The sequence below is a fragment of the Puma concolor genome, chromosome D1 (assembly GCF_028749965.1).
Source record: "Puma concolor isolate L17-30 chromosome D1, mPumCon1.1.hap2, whole genome shotgun sequence".
Classification (NCBI taxonomy): Eukaryota; Metazoa; Chordata; class Mammalia; order Carnivora; family Felidae; genus Puma; species Puma concolor.
In genome coordinates this window covers 90,299,265-90,315,143 of record NC_141676.1, presented here as the reverse complement: position 1 = coordinate 90,315,143, position 15,879 = coordinate 90,299,265, and the positions used below count along the sequence as shown (strand labels likewise).

Below are 15,879 nucleotides of genomic sequence, written 5' to 3'. Positions count from 1 at the left end.
TACAAAGGGTTAGTCCCCAGCCCCAAGGCACTATGCTCTCCTCCTGGCCGTGTCTCCCGTCATCCCTTTTTACGTATTTAGAGGCACTCTTGATAAGAGATTTGCTGAACTGGTGTTTGCATTTGTCCTACTTCACAAAGCCTTGACTAGAGCAAGCCCTCTAAAGCTGGGGCGGTGGGGGGGGAGGGGTGGTGGTGGTGAAAACAATGTTATCTCTGTACAGGACATGCAGTAGTCTGGGTACCCCAGGAAAGGGAGACGATGGTGTGATGTAACGTCACGGACACTAGTCCGGGAGTTCCGGTTCCAGCTCTGTCATGAAACAACAGCTCACCTACGGGATCTGGACGTAGCACCGAAACGATCTGCCAAGTTCTATATAGTGAAAAACTTCAGTGAGTCCCCGAAAGGACTGGGTCTTGCCACTGTCAGCCTGATCGTGCTGAACAGAACACACTTGAGCATGATGGAACCCTGACCGCTTTTCAGGAGCCAGCATTTCATTTCTGTTCACAGAAGAGAGGTAAGGACTGTGACGGAAGGAGGGGTAGGTGGAGGGAGAGGCAGGTGCAGAGGACTGGAGATAGTCATTTTCTTCAGATGCCTGGGGAGATAACTGGTCCACCCAGTTTAGGGGCCAGTTCAAATGGCCTGGAGCTAACTATATGAAAATCAAGGGAAGGGGTGGAATCTTAGGAATGAGGCCACTGCCTACTCACCTGTAACAGAGAAGATCATAGTAGCAATGGGTCCTGAGACAGCTGTGTGGGTAAAGGGTAGCCTGAGTACAGGGAACAAAGCTGAGTAACTATGAGAGCAAGAAGAGTTGCCTCTTGGGGCACCTGGGTGGCTCAATTGCTTAAGCATTTGACTCTTGATTTCATCTCAGGTCATGATCTCACAGTGGTGAGATGGAGCCTCGTATCTGGCTCTGTGCTGGGCATGGAACCTGCTTGGGATGCTCTCTGCCCCTCCCCCGCTTGCATTCTCGTGCTCTCTCTCACTCTCTCTCTCAAAAAAAAAAAAAAAAGAGCTATCTCTTTACTGCCTCACCCACATGAAGATTGCCAGGTTCCAACAAATTCTGGATTTTTGTATTTGATGGTAGGTTAATTTTCATAATCCTGAAGAAATGTATAAACGTGAAACAGATGTCCAGATTTTGTACAGCTTTAAGAAGCAAGGATCTGATTGCTCAGTATCTACCTGTGTAGACTATAGCTTTAATAACCTTCTAACCCATGGCCAAATCCTTCTGGGGATCGCGTCTATGGCAATGGGGAATTCCCAAAATTAACTCAATCCAGCCTCCACACAAGATATTAATATGAATGCCATGTTGATACGATCAAGATAGCGTTAATAAGTTTCCTGGTTTCAACACTCCAGCAAGAGTAGGGGAAGTCCCAGGCATAGAACAAAGTTCAGTTGCTTTACTTCCCACTTTCATATTGTTCTTCAAATAGTCCTTGTCCTCTACACCTAGAGAACCCAGACTTGCCCCCAGTGGGGGACCCTCGGAGAACCCTTCATACGGAACAGAAGGATCGGGCCCCTCAAGGGGGCTGGAGATCATGCAACACTAGAGCCAGGGGGCAACTGAGTCAAACAATGGTCAGTTCAGTTCCAAGAGTAGCACTAACATTTTGGTATGTATTTCCCACCAACAAGGACATTTTCCTACACAATAACAACTCAATGTAAACATCAGGAAATTAATCATTTACCTTACTATCATCGAATCCCCACACCCATCCAAGTTTTGCCAATTGTCCCAGTAATGTCCAGGACAGCATGTGGCTTTAGTCATCCTGTCTCTTTTCTCCTCTTTAATCTGAAACATTTCCGTGGCTGTCCCTGACTTTCGTGGCCAGGGTACCTATGAAGATTATATGACAGTTATTTTGTAGACCGTCCCTCCATTTGGGTATGTCCAACGATTCCTCATGATGAGATTCAGGTGATGCATTTTTTGGCAAAAATGCCCCAGAAGTGATATTAAGTTCTACTTACATTCTACTAGTGGGTACATAATTACACTTTGCCTTATTACAGCTGATGCTAAGTCTGACTACTTGGCTAAAGCAATATCTGCCAGGCTTCTGCACTATTAAGTTGTTCCTTTTCTCTTTGTAGGTAGGAGACTATTTGAGACTATAAAAATACTCCAATCCACATCAAACTTTCACCCACTAGTTCTAACATTCATTGATGTTTCTTGGATGAATTCAAGAAATTGTGCCAAATGGTGACATTCTAATTTCATCTTTCCTTCTAAGTGTATTAGCTGGCATTCCACTGCAAGGAGAGGCTTTCTCTTCTCTTCATCTGCTTATTCCCTTTAATAAGCAAATAAGGAGTTCCTACAGACTCCTGGATTCAACTTTATTCAATGGGATATAATTGGTTACTAACATTATTCATTTTCATGTTCAAATTATACCAGATTTGGTCATGGGGAACCCCATGGCTTCTGGCTTCTGGGTCCTCTCTACCTGTGTCCATCGCTGTATGAGCACTTCCTTACTTTCTAGCACAAGGAGATATTCCAGGATCATTATGTCCTTTCTCTGCCACACGCATGAAATCTTTCATTTCCCCAAGGAGCCCTGGCTCATTTTCGTGGAGAATGGAATTTAGAAACTAAGATCTGAGCTCTCAGTGTGCTTACTGCTATTAGGGTGTCACTGTTCTCAGGACCTCTCAGTGTTGAGAATGCGTGCCCGCACGCACATGCACACACCACACAACACACAACGCACAACACACACCTTTAATCTGTTGTGGCAGGAAGATCAACAGCTGCGTATGGGTGGTCAGCAGGGATGGGAAAGAGGAACTATAAAGGGGCACGAGGAAACATCTGGGGTGATGGATATATTCACATGTCTGATTTCAGCAAAATGTACATTTTAAATATGTGCCCTTAATTATATGTAAATTACACTTTAATAAACCTATTAAAATGTTGACATCCCCAGATTCACCATACGAGGTAAGCAGTATTCTATGGATATCTAACACCAGGGCTTCTGAAGTATCACTTAAAAAACAGTAATGAGTAGAATTTTAAATCAAGAAATTCCTCCTAGTTTCAACAAATGTAAAGTATAAGTGATTTTTATACCTCTGTAAAAATGTTTACTAAATTCATATGGAATGTGAACTTTGTTTCTTTGGAATTTTTATAATGTTTAATAAGTGGAAATCTATTCTGAGTACAAATTTTTATTCTAAATATAAGTGAATACTCTGGTTTCTCTTCAGATCATACAAATGTTTCACTTTTTACTAAATATAAGTGAATTCTCTAAAACAATGATAATGAGCAAAATCAATAGTAACTATGTAAGAAAAATCATTTGCATGCATGAAAAACATTTAGTAATTTCTCTTTTAAGCTCTGTGACAAAAAAAAATATGCACTTAGAAATATACTCAAAAAATCCTGAGGCTCCTGGCTGGCTGAGTCAGCAGAGCATGTGACTCTTGATCTCAGTGTTGTAAGTTCAAGCCCTATATTAAGTGTACAGATTACCTAAAAATAAAATATTTTGGGGAGTCTGGGTGGCTGAGTCGGTTCAGCATCCAACTCTTGATTTCAGCTCAGGTCATGATCTCACAGTTCATGAGATCAAGTCCCGTGTCAGGCTCTGTGCTGACAGTGCAAAGCCTGCTTGGGATTTTCTCTCTCCCACTCTCTCTGCCCTTCATCTGCTCAGGCTCTCTCTCTCTCTCTCTCTCTCTCAAAATAAACATTTAAAATAAATTAAAAAAAATAAAATCTTTTATAAAAAATCTTATATACCCTTTGACCCAATAATTCCACATCTAGTAATTTATCCTAGGAAAGAAATTAGAGAAACACCGAAAGATATATGGATAAGTATATTCATCACGATATTATTTATAATATGAAGAATTGTAATCAGTCTAAATGTTTGATAAACTATGGTGCAACAATACAGTAAAACTGAAGTGAATGTTAAACTGCTAAAAATATTTAATGGCATGGAGAAATGTCTGTTATATATTTTAAGTGAAAAACAATGTGAATATAATATCATTTTTCTGGATGGGGGAAGAAACAAAACATATTTGCATATACATATGTGTGTATGTTTAATTTATGTGTGTATTTTTTACATATGTTAAATATACCAAAATGTCGATGGTTGTTACTTCTGACTGGTAGGGGTGTGAATATTTTTCTTGGTAGTTTTCTGTATTTTCTAACTTTTATCCAATTATAGGCATGTATGTATGTATCTGTAGGAACCCACCATCCCTTATCTATAACTCAGAAATCCAAAAAAAAGCTTTCAAGATGAAAAGTTTTAGTAAAGTGAGCGCCAACTCGTTTTGCAACAAAAACCTGGCCTGAATTGACATGAAACTTTACGTAGTTTATAAATATTCGTCTTTACCTAGTCTATATTTATCCCATATTGTGTGAACATGCTTATATTTCACTGCAGAAAGGATACTGCCCAAACTCCTGGAGGTGCTACATAGTATTTGTACATGTATTATTCTAACATTCAAAAACATCTGAACCCTGAAGAATCTGTCCCCAAGGATTTCAGATAAGGTATTATGGAAAATATTTTGTGATTAGGGGAAGAAGGAGGGAAGGAAGGAAGGAAGGAAGGAAGGAAGGAAGGAAGGAAGGAAGGAGAGGGGAAAGGAGCGAATCATTTATTATCTGGGTGGAATAGATAAAAGTCCTAGAAGGGGTGTCCAGGGCAAATTACATGCAATAAGAAGTTAAAACGTAATTTTGCTGTTGTTTCTGCCAAAGCTCTTCAGCCAAAGGCCACAGCAACGCACAGGTTGGGCTGGATACCTGTCACAGGGGGGAAGAACGTGCATGTGAGGGAACCATGGAGTGTCTCAGTAAGAGGACGTCAGAGCTTGCTGTAAGATTTAGCCTTTTATTCTGTGATTGGCAAGAGGGCTGAAGGGAGGAGGGGTTCATGCTAGAGTGGGTGCTTTCAGAAAGTGGGTGCAGTTGTATGACCGGGTATCTCAGTAAATCTTATCTAGCGGAGGGGAGGCCGGAATGAGGATAGGGCTGTCATTGGTAAAGTAGCAGTCATTTCCTGCAGCCAAGAGAGGGTGTGTTTGGTATTTGCATGAAATGCAGTGACTTGTTTTTGTCTGTGCTCAGACACGGTTGTAAAGCCACCTCGCTCTGCCTCGTTTTATCATGGTCTCAGAGCACTCTGAGATTGGTACTAATGTCCAGTGGGAGAATAACGTGGCCCAGCCTTGAGTGCCAGGCCAGCTCCTGAATGTCAGGGGCTGTGCTTTTTTTTTTTTTTCTTTCTCATCTCAATGTCAGCTGAGGCCCAGAGCTGTGGAAAAAAGGGTATCAGGGGCCCCACATTCTAAAGAGGGAGTGACTGGGGTGACTGGGTGGCTCAGTCGGGCAAGCGTCCGACTTCGGCTCAGGTCATGATCTCCTGGTTTGTGAGCTCGAGCCCCACGTTGGGCTCTGTGCTGACAGCTCAGAGCCTGGAACCTGCTTCGGATTCTGTGTCTCCCTCTCTCTCTGCCCCTCCCCCGCTTACACTCTGTCTCTCTCACTCTCTCAAAAATAAATAAACATTTTAAAAATTTTAAGAAAAATAAAGAGGGGATGACATCAGCATAGAACTTGATAAACAGGACACAAATACCAATCCAGTAACCCTGGGCCCATCACCCACTTGAGTCTTGAAGATCAATAGGCATAGATTGGAGCCAGGAGTTTGTTGGAAAGAATATCACTCATGGAGGCAGGAGGTGTTTCCCCTCACCCTTAGCCACAAACCACAAAAGCGTTCAAAGGTGAGAACCTCAGGAATCTCTAAAGGTGAGAGGACAGCCAGATCCCAACTGCAGAGAAGGGGCAGAAGGGAGACTGGGAGAGAGCCGTGTGAGCCCGAGGACTACCTTGAGTCACAAGGACCACCTCCAGGGCAGAGGAACCCCAACAGGCACTGTCTGCTGAGGAGGGGTCACTGGGAGCCAGGGGGTGAGAACACAGAGTGGGGGGCACCTAGGTGGCTCGGTCGGTTGAGCGTCAGATGTCAGCTCAGGTCATGATCTCAAGGTTCATGGGTTTGAGTCCCGGATCAGGCTTGCTGCTGTCAGCACAGAGCCTGCTTCAGATCCTCTGTCCCCTTCTCTCTCTCTGACCCTCCCTGCCTCATGCTCTCTCAAAAATAAATAAATGTTTAAAAAAAAGAGGGGGTGCCTGGGTGGCTCAGTCAGTTAAGCCTCTGACTTCGGCTCAGGTCATGATCTCATCATTCGTGGGTTTGAGCCCCGCATCAGGCTCTGTGCTGACAGCTCGGAGCCTGAAGCCTGCTTCGGATTCTGTGTCTCCCTCTCTCTTGCCCCTCCCCTGCTCACACTGTCTCTCTCTGTCTCTCAAAAATAAATAAATGTAAAAAAAAAAAAAAAAAAAAAAAGATACAGGTGGGCTGACCGGACCCAGGACCCCAGCACAGAGACCTCCAGGGAGCCATAGAAACCGCTCTACCGTGAGCCAGGATGAGTTCAGCCACCATTCCAGAGGCCACCAAAACCAGATTATATCCTGCTTCCCTTCCTCCACTTCCAGAGAAGTCAACAGCAGACCTGTGAGTGGGGAAGGAAGAGGGGAAGGGAAAAGAAAATAGTGAGAAAGCCACGCATGCCCTTCCCCTCACCCATCTCCCAGCCTGAGACAGGTGCATCCAGGGGCAGGGACAAGCTCTGGGTCAGGCCAGAGACTCAAACTTGAATTACTCAATGGACTGGACTCTGTGATAGCTCCAAAACAAGATTTTTTAATATTTGAGAAGGACCAGAAAAGCTACAGGATCAACCAACGACATCTGTAAGGAGAGGAAATAGAGATTCAGACAAAAACAATGGTGTGAAAGAGTAAAGTTGCTTTCTGCTTGTGCCCAACATGTGTGGCTTGTTCAGTAAGTCGTTAACAGTTATGTGGCCACATTTTTTTTAAATTAATAGCCTTTTGGGGGACAGTTTTAGGTGTGCAGAAAAAAAATTGAGCAGAAAATGCAGAGAATTCTCATACCCTCCCTCTCACCCTGCCCCACCCAACCACCCACAATTTCCCCCATTATTAATATCTTGCATTTGTGTGATGAGCCTGCAATAGCGTGAGGCCAATAAACCAAGATTGATACATTATTACTGACTAAATCCACAGTTTACATTAGGGCTGATTCTTTATGTTGTACATTCTATGGGCTCTGGCAAGTATATATCCCAAATTCTGCATTCTACAGTTTGTCTATCCATTTACCTATTGAAAGACATCTTGGTCAATTGCAACTTGCAACAGATATGAATACAGCTTCTATAAACACTGGTGTGCAGGTTTTTGTGTGGATCTAGGTTTTCAACACATTTGGATAAATAACTAGTAGCCCCATTTGTCAAAGACTTTGTCGAGCTTTGTAAGAAACTGCCAAACTGTCTTCCAAACTGGCTGGGCCATTCTGCATTCCCACCAGCAGCAAATGGGAACTCCTTTCACTCCACACCCTCACCAGTATTTAGTCTAAACCGTGGTTTTGACTTTAGCCATTCCCATAGGTGTTTTGTTAGTAGATTTTTTTATTTTATTTTAGCCATTATCATTGTTTTGCTAGTAATTTTTTTCTTTTTTTTTTAACTGTATTTATTTATTTACTTATTTATTTTGAGAGAGACAGAGAGCAAGAGCTGGGGAAGGGCAGAGAAAGGGAGACAGGGAATCCCAAGCAGGCTCCATGCTGTCAGCATGGAACCCAACGTGGGGCTCGAACTCACAAACCGTGAGATCATGACCTGAGCTGAAATCAAGAGTTGGACACTCAACCAACTGAGCCACCCAGGTGCCCCTTTTGCTAGCAAATTTTTAAACCAGCTTTCCAGCAAAGGGGAAACTCCAGAGGTCTCCCAGTTTTCTTGATGGAAATGCTCCCACCAGAGCCAATGTAAACAACCAAAGTGATGTCACTGAACACAGAGTACAGGAGTGGGTGCATGTACAAATGCTCAGTACAGAGAGTGGGCTTAACCATTCTTCACAAATCTTTCTGTCATCTTCTTGGACTGGATGGCCACTATTCAATCGTGAATTTGATGTCCTAGTGCTCAGAGAGGGGAAATCATGTAAGCAGCTTCCTGTACAGAATGCAGGATAGCAAGTGGGCATTTGGCCATCACTAAGTCATTCTTATCAATGTCTGGTGCTACAGAAGGTCTTCCAACCTCTATAAAATTTTGCCCCAAGTTATCTACAAAGGTTTATGCTACCAAGACTCTGTCACCCTATACCTTCCCTCTGTTGAGCTATTTGGGGGAAACTCTTTCTTCTCTTTTCTCCCTCACCTTTCCTCATTTGTCCTGCCCTCGTTGAAGAATTTAGTTGGTGACCATTTGATGGAATAGTTTAGCTGAATACTGATCTAGAAGCCATGAGAAGACCCCTGACCCCTTGCCCCAGCCTCCTATTCTGACCCCACACACACACACACACACTCCTCTCAGCTCCCCTTATAACTATTCTGGGATCATCCATTTTATCTCCATGGCCAATGAGGTTTCCACGGCTTCTAGGAGGACATCTGATAGAGGTGTTAAGCTTTCTGAAATAAGAAGACAATTGTATGTACACAGGATTATTTTTTAAAACCTCCATGAGGGTTCAGTTATGTAACTGATTCCTCTCTTCCTCAAGCATTCTTTCTTAGTCATCAATAATTGGAGTTGGTAATGATCGTTCAATGATTTAGTGTTCAGCAATTATTTGATTAAGGCTAAATTTAGCCTTTATGTGTGAGATGATGCTTTGAAGTGTGACCAAGGCTCTGCAAGAATGAAGCAGGTGCAGACATGAAGTCAAAGCAGGAGTGTGGGAGCCAGACTCCTGGGTGACAGTAATCCTAATCCCCTTGCATAGAGGAAAACTTTAGTGCAATTAACAGACAGGAGTAATAGGGGTCATCATCCCAGATAAGTGAAGTAATTTGTCTAAAAGGAAAATGGTGGGGCACCTGGGTGGCTCCGTTGGGTAAGCATCTGACTTTGGCTCAGGTCATGATTTTACAGTATGTGAGTTGGAGCCATGCTTCAGGTGAGCTGGAGCCCTGCTTTGGGTGAGCCCCACTTCTCTCTCTCTCTCTCTCTCTCTCTCTCTGCCCCTTGTGGGGTGCTGTCTCTCTTCTGTACCCCTCTCTCACTTGTGTTCTCTCTCAAAAAATTAATTAATTAATTAATTAATTAAAAAATAAAAGGAAAATGGCTCCCCATGGACCTGAAGTTCCCTGCTGGCATCCTCTGCCCCTTCTAAGTGCCTTGCATTGAGCCCAGCTCTCATCTTGGGCAGATTGTGCAACCCCTGGAGATTAATTTCCTCATCTGTTAACTGAGACCACAAGCCTTTCGTGATGGGCAGGTGGTCTGGCTCAGAGGGCACAGCCATGGTTGAAAGCAGGCAACAGGGAATTTAAGACTGGTTTTGTCACCATTGGTGCTATGTGACCTTGACTGAGCAAAGCATTTAATTTGAACCTATTTCTCTCTCTCTCTGCTAAATAAGGGCAGTGATGATGATGATGGGCTAGTAAGTTACAAGATGCCCACTGTAACTCCTAGCCCATAAATGATCTGTTAAATCTGATCTGAACCCCAATTTCTTGGCCTACAAGGGTGCACAGCCCTTTCCACCATTTCTGTGAATTCCTGTGCCTCCCTTTTCAAGATTCTCCTGCCTCCAGGTGTCTGTTGGTGCCTGTTACCTCTGTCGTGCCCCCACACCATCCCAGATGTGAGTCCAGCCCCCGACTGCCATGAAAAATATACTTGTATACAAGCACCTAATCGATTCAGAGAAATTCAATATGGAGCAGCTAGCCAAGGAGTGGGGGGTCACTTCATACTCCTTCTCCTCTACCTCCCTAGCATAATATACAAACCGTCCCCATGCCTGTGCAGCATCCAAGTCCCCCTAAATTTCAGCTTCTGTTCCAAAGTACAGATCAAAGTATTTCCCCAATAAACGAGTTTTCTCCTTCTAAGGGAAATGCTGGTCAATAAACTTTTCCCCATTGGATACAGTTATAATTACTTGCACAGATTCACTCTGTTTATAGGGCACTTTAAAGGCCATTTCATTCAAGCCTCACAACAACCCTGAGAAAGTGCGATTTTACACATGGGGAAACTGAGGCTCAGAGACGTTAAATGACCACCAACATTGCACACCTGGGAAAGGTTGGGCCTGAATTCAACACCAAGCTGATTCCAAAGCCTGTACTTTTCCTTCTATCACCTGGTCTTGATTTCGGATGCCAAGGATCCCCTCAGGACTCACCAAGGTGATCACCTGCTCCCGGGCAGACATTGGCAAGCCATCCTCTCCCTGCCAAGAGGACAGGAAACCTTACCTCTATATGCGCCCCCCCCCCCCCCCCCGGTGGAAAGCCTTGTTGTCTCACCACCAAGGAAGCAGCAACAATCTTCAAAAGGCCTTTCCCAGGAGCAGAAGGAAACACGCTGCTGAACAGAGGACACAGGTCAGGAGGGAGACATCTTCTCTGGCTTTTCTCCTTCCTGTATTTGTTCTTCCACGTCCCTAATCAAGCCCCTCACTCCCTCCTCCCTCAACCCCAACGATTCCCAACCAGGACATCCATGCCCTGCCAGCAAGGTGAAACTCGTGGTTTGGGACACAGGGAGAAAGCAAGAGGCAGACATGGCCCAGGAGTCCGGGCAAGCACAAGAGGAAGGTGTGGGATCAAGTCCGAGTCAGGCTCTGGAGGTGCAACCCAGGCCAAGACAAGTGACGCGATGGGAGCAGAGTACCACAAGTACATGTTATATGTAAAACCATTTTAAGGATTGACAACTAATTCTCAGGTAACAAGGATAAAGAGGAGAGAAGCAGGAACCTATCTTAGCAAAATATACCTCAGAAATCTGTTTGGATTTGGAAAGCAACGTGCCCCAGACTGGAATTTCACTCTCTGACCAAGTTGGGCTCAGGCTGGCAATAAAATGCAGTTATAGCCTCCTGAACACACTCCCCACCAGCTGACCGTGGCGGGAGGTGGCGGAGAAATGTGCTGGGCGGTCTGGGTAAATCAGCTTTGGATTAAAGATTGGCTATGGATAATATAGAAAAGAAATACCAGCAAGAAGTCCACAGTTGACAATGCTACCTAAAACATGGAGGCGGGGTGGGCAGGGCTCAAGGCGAAGGCCACTCCCCTGTACAAAAATGAAGAGCCTTTTTAGATCATCAGGTAAATTATTCCACCCTTACATTTACACAGCACTTTACAGTTTAGCCAACAGTTCCAAGGACATCGTTTTATTTAGGAGACTAAGTAGTCTAGACTCTCGAGTTAAGGTGCTTTGTTTGAACACCAGCCACACCACATGCTCTTATGTGACTTTATGAAAATTATTTTCTTCCCTACGTCCTGGGTTCCCCGTTCATGCAATGGAGACACTTTTTTTTTTTTTTTTTAATTTTTTGAGAGAGAGAAACAGAGTGAGAGTGGGAGAGGGGCAGAGAGAGAGGAAGACAGAATCCAAAGCATGCTCCAGGCTCTGAGCTGTCAGCACAGACCCTGACCCGGGGCTCGAATCCAGGGACCGTGAGATCATGACCTGAGCCGAAGTCTGACGCTTAACCAACTGAGCCACCCAGGGCCCCACAATGGAGATACTTAAGGATTCTCATCTCACGGGGTTCTTATGGGGACTCAAAGAGATACCCATTCATTCATTCAGCGGAGTTCTGAGCAACTCCTCAATGCCAAACACCGCTCTAAGCATGGGGAGCCAATTATGTCAGAAGATTTCTCTCTAGAGTGTTCTCTCCAGTGGGGAAGACCGAAAATTGCCATAACGAATGACTGTGCTGTCATATAGATCAGGGAAAGGCGAGCTAGGAACACAGTTGAGCCGGCTGAGTGGGACCACAGGGCCTGGCACCTCAGAAGCGCTCTGTCTCTCAGCGACACGAAGCAGTAGACAGGCTTCCAAACTACATTTTTTACAGGTGAGCCCCTGAGACTCAGAGAGGTTGATGACCTACCCAGGACCACACAGGTCACAAAGGCCAAGCCACGACTCAGAGTCTGCCTTCTGACTCCTACTCCCAGGCTCACTCCCTGCCTCTTCTGCTGCTCCATGAGGAGGAGAGAAGGCCAGGGGTGGTGAGGCTTGGAGGGGACCCACTGACAGAGAAGCTACTGTCACCGCAGCTCTGACCCCTCCCTCCACGCCCAATGAGCCTCCAGAACTTGCCCAGCAGGACACTCCGGGGCCGCTGACAGCAGGGGCCAGCCTAGGCCTAGCGCCTGTTAGGAGGCCTGTTCCCAAAGGAGACTCCTAGAGAAGGGTTCCCACGGTGTGGAGCCTGTCAGGGTGCCAAGGGGAAACACACCAGCTTGTTTTATCGACTTTCCAAGCAGTTGAGGCCTCCAGACCTGTGGTTAGAAGACAATGAACAGAAGGCAGCGAAGAGGCTGAACTGGCAGCCTGCATCAGTGGGGTCGGGCAGCCCCCCCAGGCATCGTCTTCTCTGGGGCCTGGGCAGCCACGGTACATGATATCTGCCTCCTGCGGTCTCCTGGAGTCATGGGCAGGGCTCCAACGGCCAGGCCTGCCCAGCAGCCTGTCTGCAAACAGGCAGGGAGCACACTTGGTGCAGAAGGGACCCATCTGGGCTAGAGCTCCAACAGGCCTCAAAGCCATCCGTTGTCAGGCCAGACCACAGCTGTGTGGGGCTGTGCCTCATGCACAGACTTGCAGCCCTGCGTCTCCACAGCTGGGGCCATCTGACTCTCACTCACAGGCCAGGCCCCACCTGCCCGGAGGATTAATCTAAACACACAGGGAGGAAGCACTGTTACCCTCGGCAGCGGGCCCCAGCCAGGGACCTGACACCTTGCTCCTGCTTGTGACTGACTCTATTTTTCTCTGTGCCTTCATAACTTGCTGACCCTTCTAGGAAACCCTGATTCAACTAGTCTTGCTCTTTCCAGACCCCTCTTCCATTCATTTGAGTGTCACTAGTCAAAGTGACTAGATTCCAAGATACATGTTAAGGTCTGGGTTTCCTAGCTCCGAGAACAGTACGAAGGTGGTGTTACAAATTCAGTTTTATAAATATCTTTTTTTAGCTTTATTACAAAAATCCAAACAACAAATTGTGTGCACAATTAAAATTAATAGTTCCCAAAAGGGTGAATGAGATGCCGCCTCACACCTGTCAGAATGGCTAAAATGAACAACTCAGGCACCAACAGATGCTGGCGAGGATGCAGAGGAAGAGGAACCCTCTGGCACTGCTGGTGGGAATGCAAGCTGGTGCAGCCACTCTGGAAAACTGCATGGAGGTTCCTCAAAAAATTAAAGATAGAGCTATCCTACAACCCCAGCAATGACACTAGTAGGTATGTATCCAAAGGATACAAAATTGATGATTTGAAGGGGCACATGCACCCCAATGTTTATAGCAGCACTATCAAAAATAGTCAAATTATGGAAAGAGCCCAAATGTCTATTGACTGATGAATGGATTAAGGAGATGTGGTGTGTGTATATATATAATGTATATATATAACAGAATATCACTCAGCGATCGAAAAGAATGAAATCTTGCCATTTGTAACAATGTGGATGGAACTAGAATGTATTATGCTAAGCAAAATAACTTAGAGAAAGACAAATATCATATGATTTTACTCATATGTGTAATTTAAGAAACAAAACAGATGAACATAGGGGAAGGGAAGGAAAAATAAGATAAAAACGGAGAGAGGGAGGCAAACCATGAAAGACTCTTGAACACAGAGACCAAACTGAGGGTTGGTGGAGGGGTATTGGGTGGGGGATGGGCTAAATAGGTGGTGGGGATTAAGAAGGACACTTGTGGGGATGAGCACTGGGTGTTATATGAAAGTGATGAATCACTAAATTCTACTCCTGAAACCATTATTAACTTGGATTTAAATTAAAAAAATTTTTTAAAGGTACAAACTTGCAGTTAAAAAATAAGTCCTAGGGTGCCTGGGTGGCTCAGTCGGTTGAGCGTCCAATTTCGGCTCAGGTCATGATCTCACAGTTCTTGAGTTCGAGCCCCGCATCGGGCTCTGTGCTGTGTTGCATGTCTTCCTCTCTCTCTGCCCCTCCCCTGCTTACGCTCTGTCTCTATCTCTGAAAAAATGAATAAATTTTTTTTTTAAGTTTTTAATAAAAAAACAGTAAGTCCGGGGCGCCTGGGTGGCGCAGTCGGTTGAGCCTCCGACTTCAGCCAGGTCACGATCTTGCGGTCCGTGAGTTCGAGCCCCGCGTCAGGCTCTGGGCTGATGGCTCAGAGCCTGGAGCCTGTTTCCGATTCTGTGTCTCCCTCTCTCTCTGCCCCTCCCCCGTTCATGCTCTGTCTCTCTCTGTCCCAAAAATAAATAAAACGTTGAAAAAAAAAAAACAATAAGTCCTGGAAATATAATGTACAGCATGGTTACTATAGTTAATAAAACTGTATTGTATATTTGAAAGTTGCTAAGAAAATAGATCTTAAAAGTTCTCAGCACAAGAAACAATAAACCTCTGTAACTATATATCCTGATAGATGCTAAGTAGACTTACTGTGGTGGTCATTTCACAATATATACGGACATCAAATCATTAATTACATTGTGCACCTGAAACTAATGTAATGTTATATGTCAGTTGTATCTCAATAAAGCAATAGCTTCCCCCACACTCTTCCTAATTAATCTCAATCCCCAGAAATATCCATTCTTAACAGTTTGGTATGTATCCCTCCACTCTTTTTACATGCACACTCACAGTCCACATAGAATTCTTTTACACAAACAAGAACATATTATACAAAGTGTTCTGCACCTACATTTTTTTTAATGTAGCAAGGGCATTTTCCTATTCAGGACACGTAAAGAGCTAACTTGTTGCTTTAGTGTCTGCTATAGTATTTGTTGCATAACGTTTAATCATTCCCCTGTTGATGTACAATTAAATTGTTTCTAATTATCCACTGCTACAAATAGTACTGCAATAAACATCTTTGTGCGTACATCTTTTTGTACTTCTGTTTTTCCACAGGCTAGTTTCCAAGAATTCTTGCTATTCCGTTTTATTTTGCATTCTTTGCTGATTGGTGAGGTTGGTGCACTTTCCTCTGCTGGTTGGCACTTTGTAGCTGTCCTGTGAATTTCTTGCCTGCATACTCTGATGCCTGCAGGAACACTGAACTCTCCAGACTTTTACTTCTACAATCCCTCTGTCTCCACCACCACTGACCCTGACCTTCTATTGCATCAGCCCAGAGTGGAATCGACGTTTCCTATACCTAGTTTGGTTCTAATAGGCCTACAATAAAATCACATGCCTCTCATAAAGCTCCCTGAGGTGGAAGGACCCACTGTTCTCTTGCCCAATCGTGCTCACCTTCAGAACCATGCAAAGCCTAAGTCAAAGCCGACTCCACTATCAGATCCAGCTGATGATGGAGGCAGAAGGCTCTGGAAGTCTCAAGGAGATACATTATCACGTGAGGATGAGTGTCCCAAATGGAAGATGAGGCTTCAGGCGGGGACTGTGGAGGAACATGATGAGGGATTGGAGAGATGTTCAGAATGAGAGCAATGAGTTTTGTCCTGGGACGTGTCACAAAGTCCTGAGTGATGAGGTCTTATCCCATCCCTTCTTCCCTCACACCTACTAGGAGGCAAAAGGTGGTGGGTAAGTGACATAACCACACCTGCCCTAATTCTCAGAGGAGGTGGTGTTCTGTAACACTCTTGGAACCCTTTAAGAAATGATATGCTTGACCTTGAGAGGACAGGTATGGTGGTA

The 15,879-nt window shown here is 44.8% G+C and overlaps 2 long non-coding RNA genes across 2 annotated transcripts; one reads left to right on the top strand and one right to left on the bottom strand.

Annotated features, from left to right (window-relative positions):
- The first annotated feature begins 218 nt into the window (after nucleotides 1–218).
- On the top strand, nucleotides 219–13,039 carry LOC147576859 (uncharacterized). Its single transcript, XR_015241210.1, has 4 exons — nucleotides 219–523; nucleotides 4,479–4,591; nucleotides 4,802–4,919; nucleotides 12,056–13,039. It is a non-coding gene; the product is annotated as an uncharacterized LOC147576859 (long non-coding RNA).
- An 864-nt stretch (nucleotides 13,040–13,903) lies between these two features.
- On the bottom strand, nucleotides 13,904–15,615 carry LOC147576858 (uncharacterized). The gene is made up of 2 exons (XR_015241473.1): nucleotides 15,472–15,615; nucleotides 13,904–14,217 (listed from the first exon to the last, which is right to left on the bottom strand). It is a non-coding gene; the product is annotated as an uncharacterized LOC147576858 (long non-coding RNA).
- Between the last annotated feature and the right edge of the window lie 264 nt (nucleotides 15,616–15,879).